The 11270-nt window shown below is 35.7% G+C and overlaps 1 protein-coding gene across 1 annotated transcript in view; it reads right to left on the reverse strand.

Annotated features, from left to right (window-relative positions):
• LOC110203668 (uncharacterized) overlaps positions 1-11270 on the reverse strand; it is a 203832-nt gene that overhangs the window by 50448 nt on the left and 142114 nt on the right. The gene's annotated exons all lie outside the window — the stretch shown is intronic.

Consider the following 11270-nt stretch of genomic DNA (forward strand, 5'->3'; position numbering starts at 1 on the left):
ATCATAACATTCCATTACCTTCATATCCCATAATATATTTAAGCATTTCCCAAATGATAAAATACAACAATTTCTTTTATGTCCTGCAACTTTGCTAAAGCCGTTTATTATTTCCAGTTGTTTTTTACTTGATTCTCTAAGTATATCATGTCCTCTGCAAAGAGTGATAGCTTTGTTTCTTCTTTGCCTATTCTAATACCTTCAATTTCTTTTTCTTCTCTTATTGCTAAAGCTAATGTTCCCAGTATGATATTGAACAACAGTGGTGATAATGAACATCCTTGTTTCACCCCTATCTTATTGGAAATGCTTCTAGCTTGTCCCCATTACATATGATGCTTGCTGAAGGTTTTAGGCAGATGCTACTTATTATTTTAAGGAAGACTCCATTTATTCTTATGCTGTCTGTTGTTTTTAATAGGAATGGGTATTGTATTTTGTCAAATGCTTTTTCTGCATCTATTGAGATGATCATGTGGTTTCTGTTAGTTTTGTTGTTGATATGCTCAATGACTCTGATAGTTTTTCTAATATTGATCCAGCCCTGCATTCCTGGTATAAATCCTACCTAGTAATAGTGTATTATTCTGGTGATAATTTGCTGTAATCTATTTGCTAATATTTTATTTTAAATTTTTGCACCTATATTCATTAGAGAAATTGGTCTATAATTTTCTTTCTCTATTTTGACTCTTCCTGGTTTAGGTATCAGCACCATATTTGTATTATAAAAAGAATTTCGGCTCAGATTCTTAAAATCTAGCCACTGCTCAGATTCTTATAATCTAGTCAATATTTCACTAATATTTAGACTCCTTAAGAGTCTGCCCAATATGATGAATATTCTAATAAAACTTCTCTTTGGCTGAAAGAAGGCTTGGGTCAAATTCTTTTGGGCAGGATCCCCGTGTGTTGTGATATTGGGGTCCCAGCACCCCTAACCCTCATCATTTTGGTGTCCCATACAAGGAAACTGCCTAACCCCAAGTTCTTCTCCAGCCAAGACTGGAAGGTATGTAAGTCTCTCTGCCTGCCCCCCTTCTTGCTCTGCAGTTGGGGTCACTCTCCAAGCACCAAGGCTTAGAGGTACTTTTTGGGCAGACAGTTACAAGGCTGTCTCTCACTCGGCCTGACACTCTCAGGCTCTCAGTCCACTGGTTTGGTTCGAGGCCATGGACCTGGGTACTCCTTCCACAGCATAGAGGACAAGGATGGAATCCCTATCCTGAAGTATAAGCCCAATTCTGTCAGTTCTCTCAGTGCTAGGGAATTGGGGAAAACTGCAATTGCTTTTTGGTTCCCTGAGGCTTACTTACTCCCTTCCCTCTACACTCCTGAATCCTCCTTTATGGAGGTTACAGGGAAAAGTCAGAGCAGCTAAAAATATCTTGGCAGATTCTGGAGGTTTTGTGATTGATCATTAAGGAGTTTGGAAACTTCTCCTTTCAACTCTGGTCACTCCTTTCTCCCTCTCCTTTCTCTTGAGTGAAGAGGGTATCTGTTAACTCCTTTCATAGGAGAAGAGAGTTTCAGCCTTTACCCCTCACCTTTGATTTCACCCTCCCCCACATGGGAAAGGAAGGAGGGGGGAGGGGTAGCAGCTACAGCATGGGCCCCCCTGGCAATGGCCTTGGTCCCTGGGGAAACCTTTGCCTGGAAGCATCACCCAGGTTCAGCACATCCTGCTCAAGGTAAAGAAACTAGCCTCCAAAGTTGGGTAATCGAGTTCTTTTAAATGTGTAGTTTTAACTGTTAATGATGAGATGTTGGTTCTCTGTGTAAAGTAATTGGGAAATGAATTTAACAAAATTGAAGTCACCTGATTGGTAATGGGTTTGTTTTAAGCTTCAAATTGGTAAACTTTTTGTATCAGTTATGTCAAGCAACTTTTCATAATTTAGTTACTGCTAAAATAATTTGGCTATTACTGATTATTGTCTTAATGTGTAAACTTGCCAAAAAGCTTGTTTGAGTTATGGTTTGATGAGAATTTGCAAGTGTGTAGAAATCTCTAATGATTGGCTTTTCACACCAGGACAAATTTAAGTTTGAAATGTAAATTCTGGAAAAGTTCTTCCTAAACTGTGATTAGTGAAACTTACTGGGTGAGGTAAAAGCTCATAGGATTTTATTTTGAGTTGTCTGATGGATCACAATAATCCATCGATAATCAATAATCTACCATCTGAGAGAAATGCCATAAGATACTTAGAGAATGTGATACTGGTGGGAAGTCAGCATCGGGAAAAGCTGAGAGGATAATTTTAGCCTCAGTCTAAGATGGGATCCTGGCTCAGTTTCCCCATTATGTTCCTTTGAAAAGGAATGTTAACCACCTAGCTATTCCTGAGTCTGGCTATGAGGTGGATTTGATATTGCATGGTTGGAAAACTGAATTATCTGAATCCAAACAGAGCTAAGGATGTTTTATCTTGTCATATCTGGGCCCTGCAATTTTTTCTGTCAGATTTGTGTCTTCCAGACTACAGGCCACTCACCTACAATTGATAGCAAAAAGCGAGTACCAGCCAATGCCCCCACATTGTTCCCTGGATGTAACCTGTGCTAGGTGCCAATCGACTTCCTCTTTGCGACCCCCTCGAGGCAGGGACAGCTCTATACCCCTCACGAGCAGGAAGCAGTTTTAGAAGCTGAGACCTTCACCCCTTACCCCAAAAGAATTTGGGTCCCATTTGAGGGGGGAATGATGAGGATGGGATCTGGACCCCAGAAAGGAAAAATCCTGCACTTTCCCACATGACCAAATCCCTGGCATTGGCCTGAGGCTATAATCCCATCAACTGGCAGTCTCTGTTACTCTTAACCTAGCCTGGCCTTCCATTGTCTTACCTTCCTCTGTCCCCTGGCCACTTCCCACGCTTAATCCTAGATAGGCTCCATTCTCCCCTGGCCACATGGTCCAGGTCCCTGACATTCTATTACCTCACAGTTCACCTCCTCCCCCAGAGTACTTGGACACTCCTAGATCCCTCCCACAGTCTTTCTGTATATAAGGTCCATCTCGTCTCCATTAAGGTGCTCAGATTCTTAAAATCTAGCCACTCCTTATATTCTTATAATCTGGCCAATAGCTCACGAATTTTCAGACTCCTTAAGAGTTTGCCCAATATGACAGATGTCCTAATAAACTTTGTCTTTGGCTGAAAAAAAAGAATTTGGGAAGACTCCTACTTTGCTTATTTTCCCAAATAGTCTATATAGTATTGAAATGAATTGTTCTTTAAATGTTTCATAGAATTTACTTGTAAATCCATCTGACCCTGGAGATTTTTTTCCTAGGGAGTTCATTAATGGCTTATTCAATTTGTTTTCTTCTGAGATGGGGTTATTTAAGTATTTTACTTCCTCTTCTGTTAATCTGGGTAATTTACATTTTGGTGAATATTCATCCATTTCACTAAGATTGTCAAATTTATTGGCATACAGTTGGGCAAAACAGTTCCTAATTATTGTTTTAATTTCTTTTTCCTTGGTTGTGGCTTCACCCTTTTCCTTTTTGTTTTTTTGGTAACTTGGTAATTTGTTTTCTTCTTTCTTTTCTTTTAATTAAATTAACCAAAGGTTTATCTATTCTATTGCTTTTTTTTTCATAAAACCAACTCTTAGTTTTATTTATTAGTTCAATAGTTTTCTTAATTTTAATTTTCTTAATTTCTCCTTTGGTTTTCCATGTTTCCAATGTGGTGTTTAATTGAGGAGCTTTAATTTGTTCTTTTTCTGGTTTTTTAGTTGCATGTCCAATTCATTGATCTCCTCTTTTTCTGTTTTATTCATGTAAGCATTTAGAGATATAAAACTTCCCCTAAGAACTGCTTTTGCTGCATCCCATAAGTTTTGGTATGTTGTCTCATTATTGTCATTCTCTTGAATGAAGTTATTGATTATTTCTATGATTTGTTATTTGACCCAATAATTTTTAAGGATTAGATTATTTAGTTTCCAATTAATTTTAGTCTATTTAGTCTATCTTTCCATGGCCCTTTATTACATATAATTTTTATTGCATCATGATCTGAAAAGGATGCATTTAATATTTCTACCTTTCTGCATTGGATTGTGAGGTTTTTATGCCCTAGTACACGGTCAATTTTTGTGTATGTGCCATGTACTGTCAAGAAAAAAATATATGCCTTTCTATCCCCATTCAATTTTTTCCAGAGGTCCTGCCATACCTAACTTTTCTAAAATTCTATTCACCTCCTTAACTTCTTTCATATTTATTTTGAGGTTAGATTTATCTAGTTGAGAGAGGGGGAGGTTGAAATCCTCCAGTAGTATAGTTTTGCCATCTATTTCTTCCTGTATCTCCCTGAACTTCTCCTCTAAAAATCTGGATGCTATGCCACAACTCAAGTATCAAGAGCCACGGTCAGGAAATCACAAGATTTAACAGCTTGAACATTAAAGGATTGGAGGGCTTTGACTATGATATTCCAGAGGGCAAAAGAGCTAAGATTACAATCAACAATCACCTACTCAGCCAAACTGAGTATAATCCTTCAGGGGAAAATATCAATGAAATAGAGGACTTTCAAGCATTCCTGATGAAAAGACAAGAACTGAATAAAAAATTCAACTTTCAAATACAAGACTCAAAAGAAGCATGAAAAGGTAAAAAGAAAAGAGAAATAATAAGAGATTCAATAAGGTTAAACTGTTTACATTCCTACATGGGAAGATGACACTTGTAACCCATAAGAATTTTCTCATTATAAGGGCAGTTAGAAGGAGTAGACTAATATAGACTGAGGGCACAGGTGTCAGTTGACTATGAAGAAATGATATCTAAAAAAAAAAATTAAGAGGTGAGAGAGAGTAATGTACTGGGAGAAGGGGAAAGGAAGAGGTAGAATGTGGTAAATTATCTCACATAAAAGAGGTAAGAAAAAGCTACAATGGTGGGAGAGAGGAGGGTGGAGTATGGGGGAATGGGTGACCCTTACTGTCATCAGAATTGGCTCAAAGAGGGAATAAAAAACACACTCAATTGGGTATAGAAATCTATCTTACCCCACAAGAAAGGAAGAAGGAAAAGGGATAAGAGAAAGGAGGAGATAGAAGGGAGGACAGATGGTGGAGGGGGCAGTCAGGAAAAAAACTTTTGAAGAGGGACAGGGTGAAAGGAGAAAGAGAATAGAATAAATGGGGAGGGGAACACGATGGAGGGAAATACAGTTAGCAATGGTAAATATGGAAAAAATATTTTGAAGCAAGTTTCTCTGACAAAGACCTCAAAAATATAGAGAATTGGGTCAAATTTATAAAAATGAGAGCCATTCTCCAACTTATAAATGGTCAAAAAATATGAACAGTTTTCAGGTGAAGTAATCAGTTATCTATAGCCATATGGAAAAAAATGTTCTAACTCACTATTGATTGCAGAAATGCAAATTAAAACTATTCTGAGGTACTATCTCATACCTATTAGATTGGCTAATAGGACAGAAAAGAGAAATATTGGAGGGGATGTATGTAAATGAGACATTAATGCAGAGTTGGTGGAGTTGTGAACTGATTCAGCCATCTTGTAGAGCAATTTGGAACTATGCCCAAAGGGTTATAAAACCATACATACCCTTTGTCATAGCAATATCACTACTAGGTCAATATCCCAAAAGAGATAAAAAACAAAAAGGAAAAGGCCCTATATGTACAAAAATATTTATAGCAGCTCTTTTCTGGTGGCCAAGAATTGGAAATTGAGGGGATGCCCTTCAATTGGAGAATGGCTAAATAAATTAGAGTATGTGATTGTGATGGAATACTGTTATGCTATAAAAAATGATGAGCAGTTCATTCTCAGAAAGACCTGGAAACACTTACATGAGCTGATGCAAAGTGAAATGTACTGTGTACAAAGTGACAGCAATATAGTGTGATGATCAGCTATGAATGACTTAGTTCTCAGCAATGCAATGATCCAAGACAATGCTGAAGGGTTTATGATAAAAAATACTACCCATCTCCAGAAAAAGAACTTATGGTGTCTAAATCCAGATTGAAACATACTTTTTTTAACTTTATTTTTCTTGAGTTGTTTTTTGTCTGTGTTTTCCTTCATAGAATGACTTACATGAAAATGTGTTTTGCATAACTACATATGTATAACCTATATTGAATTGCTTGCCTACTTAGTGAGGGAGGTGTGGGGAGGGAGGAAGGGAGAGATTTGGAACTCAAAGTTTTAATAAAAAAATATTAAAAACTGTTTTTACATAAACTGAGGAAAAATAAAATGCTAAATTAAAAAATTGAAATAAAAAAGTAGAGTTGACTAGATGGAAAAGGAGGTACAAAAGCTAACTGAAGAAAACAATTACTTACAAATTAAAATTGAGCAAGTAGAAGTTACTCTATGAAACATCAAGAATCAATCAAAAATAATTAAAAGAATGAAAAATAGAAGAAAATGTAAAATACCTCACTGGAAAAATAACTGACCTGGAAAATAGATCCAGGAGAGGTAATTTAAGAATTATTGGACTACCTGAAAAACATGATTAAAATGAACAGCCTGGAGAGTATCTTTAAAGGAATTGTCAAGAAAAACTGCCCTGAAATCCTAAAATGAGAAGGTAAAGTAGACATTGAAAGAATCTACTAGGGGGCAGCTAGGTGGTGCAGTGGATACAGCACTGGCCCTGGAGTCAGGAGGACCTGAGTTCAAATCCAGCCTCAGACAATAATACTTCCTAGCTGTGTGACTCTGGGCAAGTCACTTAACCCCAACTGCCTCGAAAGAAAGAAAGAAAGAAAGAAAGAAAGAAAGAGAAAGAAAGAAAGAAAGAAAGAAAGAAAGAAAGAAAAGAAAGAAAGAAAGGATCTACTGATCAAATCCTGAAAGAGATCCCAAAATGAAAACTCACAGGAATATTACAGCCAAATTCCAGAACTCTCAGATCAAGGAGAAATTACTGCAAGTAGCCAGAAATAAACAATTCAAATACTGAAGAGTCACCATCAGGATTACACAGCATTTAGTAGCTTCTATATTAAAGGATTGGAGGGCTTAGAATATGATATTCTGGAAGGAAAAGAAGCTTTGATTAACACCAAGAATGAGCTACCCAACAAAACTGAGCATTATCTTTCAGGGAAAAAAAATCAGCTTTCAATGAAATAAATGACTTTCAAACATTCCTGATAAAAACATCAGTGCTGAACAGAAAATTTGATTTTCTAATACAAGATTCAAAAAATGAATAAAAAGGTAAACAGGAATGAAAAAAAAAACCCATAAGGTATTGACTAAAGTTAAACTGTTTATATCCCTATACAGGAAGATTATACTTTTAACTCTTAAGAACTGTATCTCTACTAAGGCGGTTAGAAGGAGTATACATAGACAGAGGCTGAGTTATAAGTTGACTGTGATGGGATGACAGAAAAAATTAAAAGGTGAGAAAGAAGATTGCACAGGGAGAAGAGGGAAGGGAGAGGCAGAATGGGGTAAATTACATCATATGAAGAGGCAAGGAAGACCTATTACATTGGAAGGAAAGAAGGGAAAAGGGTAAGCCTTGTTTGAACCTTACTCTCATCAGAATTGACTCAAAGAGGAAATAACACATACAATCAGTAGGGTATGGAAATCTATTTTGCGTTGTGGGGAAGTAGGAGGGGAGAGGAACAAGAAAGCATTAGGGAGAAGAAGATTGAGGGGGGTGATGGAAGTAAAACACTGGTGAGGAGGGAAAAGAGGAAAGGGGAGAGAGAGAAAAAATATATAATCGGGGAGAAATAGGATTAAGGGAAATACACAGTAATCATAAATGTGAATGTGAATGGGATAAATTCTCCCATAAAATGGAAGTGGATAGCAGAGTGGATTAAAAACCAGAATCCTACAATATGTTGTTTACAAGAAACACATTTGAAGCAGAGAGACACACAGAGTATAGAGACTGTAGCAGAATGTATCATACTTCAGCTGAAATTAAAAAAAAAAGCAGGGGTAGCAATCATGATTTCAGAGAAAAGGAAAAAGAAAAATAGATCTAATTAAAAGAGACAAGGAAGGAAACTACATTTTGCTAAAAGTTGCTATATACAATGAAATAATATTAATACTAAACATATATGCACCAAATAGTATAGCATCAAAATTTCTAAAGGAGAAAAGGAGGAAATACTAAAACTATACTAGTGGAAGACCTCCACTTTCCTCTCTCAGAACTATCTAATCACAAAATAAACAAAAAAGAAGGAGGTGAATAGAATTTTACAGAAGTTAAATATAATAGACCTCTGGAGAAAATTGAATGGGGATAATAAGGAATATAGGGTTTTTTTTCTTAGTGGTACATGGCACCTAGACAAAAAGTTATCATGTATTAGGGGCATAAACACCTCATACTCAACTGCAAAAAGGCAGAAATATTAAATGCATCCTTTTCAGATCATAGGGCAAGAAACATTTCATTTACTAAAGGGCCATGGAAAGATAGATCTAATCCTAAAGAATAAGTGGGTCAAAGAACAAATCAAAGAAACAATTAGTAATTTCATCAAAGAGAATGACAATAATCAGAAAACATACCAATATTTATGGGACACAGCCAAAGCAGTATTTAAGAAAAAATTTATATCTCTAAATGTTTACATCAATAAAAAAGATAAAGAGCAGATCAATCAACTGGCATGCAATTAAAAAGACTAGAAAAAAAAACAAATAAAAAATCTCCAATTTAACACCAAGTTGAAAATGGTGAAAATTAAAGGAGAGATTAATAAGATTGAAAGTCAGAAAACCATTGAACTGATAAGTGAAACTAAGAGTTGATTTTATGGGAAAAAATAGTAACCACTGGTTAATCTGATTTTTAAAAAAAGGAAACCCAAATTACCAGTATCAAAAAAGAGGAGAATGAATTTACTACCAATGAAGAGGAAATTAAAGCAATAATTATAAGCTATTTTGCCCAACTGTATGCCAATAAATCTGACAATCTAGGTGAAATGGGTGGGTATTTACAAAAATGTAAATTTCCCACATTAACAGAAGAGAAAATAGAATACTTAAATAACCTCATTTTTAGAAAAAGAAATTGAACAATTTCCTTGTTCAATGAACTCCCTAAGAAAAAGCCATCAAGGCTGGATGGATTCGTAAGTGAATTCTACCAAACTTTTAAAGAACAATTAATTCCAATACTTTATAACTTTATAAACTATTTGGGAAAACAGGCAAAGAAAGACTCCTACCAATACCTTTTATGATGCAAATATGTTGCTTATACACAAACCAGGAAGATCCAAAACAAAGAAAACTACAGACCAATTTCCCTAGTGAATGTTGATGCAAAAAATTTAAATAAAATACTAGCAAGAAGATTACAGAAATATGTCACCAGGATAATATATTGTGATCAGGTGGGATTTATACCATGAATTCAGGGCTTGGTCAATATTAAGAAAACTACCACCATAATTGACCATATCAATAACAAAACCAATAGAAATCAAATGATTATCTCAATAGATGCAGAAAAAGCTTTTGACAAAATACAGCATCCATTCCTATTAAAAACACTAGAGAGCATAGGACTAAATAGAGCATTCCTTAAGTTACTGATAAGTAATATCTATTATCTGTATGCATTATCTGGAATGGGGATAAGCTAGAAGCCTTCCAAGTACAATCAGGGGTGAAACAAGGATGCCCATTACCACCACTATTGTTCAATATTGTACTAGAAATGTTAGCTGTAGCAATAAGAGGAGAAAAAGAAATTGAAGGAATTAGAATTAGAATGTAGTATTAGGTGGTTTTCAAAAAAGCCTGGAAAGACATACATGAACTGATGCAAAGTAAACTGAGCGGAACCAGGAGAACATTGTACTCAGTAACAGCAACACTGCGATAATCAACTATGATTGTCTTAACTCTTCTTAGCAATACAGTGATTCAAGACAATTCCAAAAGACTCATGATGAAGACTCATGATCCATCTCCAGAGGTGGATAGAATTTGTTAATTGATGGAGTCTGAATGCAGATTGAAGCATAGTATTTTCACTTTATTTTTTCATTTTTTTTCCATTTTGATCTGTTTCTTCTTTCACAACATGACTAACATGGAAATATGTTTTACATGATTGCACATATATAACTTATATAAAATTGGTCACTGTCTTAAGCAGAGGGAGGTGAGAGGGTAGGGGATGGAAGGTGGGAGATAATTTGGAATTCATAATTTTATAAAAAATGACCTCAAAGGTTGTCTTTACATGTAATTGGAAAAAATAGAATATTATTAAAAACAGTATTTTTCTAAAATCAAGATAATATCTATTGATTTAAATTGTGTATTTTTTCTTGTTTTTGTTATTACTGTGACTTATTACATTTGTAATTTTTCTTAATGTTGAACCAGAACAATATTCCTAGTATAAACACAATCTGGCCACAGTAAAACATTTGTAATATGTTCTGGTAGCTTTATTGCCAATTTCTTCAGTATTTTTGTATTGATATTCATCAAAGAGAATGGTCTGTCATATATTTCTTGGACTTTTCTTACCCTGGTTTTTGGTATTGAAAATCATATTTTTCTCACAGGAGTTTCCCTATTTTAAGAGACAATTTATGTAAATCTGGAGTTAGTTGTTCTTTAAAGATTTGCTAGAATTCACTTGTAAAGCCATGTGCTCCTTGGGTTCCCTCCCCAGCCTTTGCAAGTTCATTTATGCTTTGTTCAATTTTTTTTGTTGTTGTTCTGTTAATCTGGGTACCTTATATATATATATATATATATATATTATTTTTTTTTTTTTGTAAAATATTCATCCATTTATCAGTTTTGTTGGCATCAAATTGGGCAAAAGAGTTTCTACTACTCCTGTCCTTTATTCCATCTGCCTCAGGTCTCTCCCCACTCTAATCCATCCTACATACAGCCACCAAAGTGATTATTCTAAATCAGAAGTCTAATTATACCCGCTTCCAGGGAACCCTTGCCTCCCCCCCCACTCCCTCCCTCTCCTCTCCCCCATACTTATAAACTCCAGTGGCTCCCTATTGCCTCCAGGATCAAATACAAAATCATGTTTGGCATTCAATGCCTTTCCTAACCTAGGCCCCTCCTTTCTACCTTCCCAGTCTTCTTTTTTTTTTTTTTTTGGCTAGGCAATGGGGTTAAGTGACTTGCCCAGGGTCACACAGCTAGTAAGTGTTATGTGTCTGAGGCCAGATTTGAAATCAAGTCCTCCTGAATCCAGGGCCAGTGCTCTACCCACTGCACCACTTAG

The sequence above is a fragment of the Phascolarctos cinereus genome, unplaced genomic scaffold, assembly GCF_003287225.1.
Source record: "Phascolarctos cinereus isolate Bilbo 61053 unplaced genomic scaffold, phaCin_HiC Scaffold_8;HRSCAF=390, whole genome shotgun sequence".
NCBI lineage: Eukaryota > Metazoa > Chordata > Mammalia > Diprotodontia > Phascolarctidae > Phascolarctos > Phascolarctos cinereus.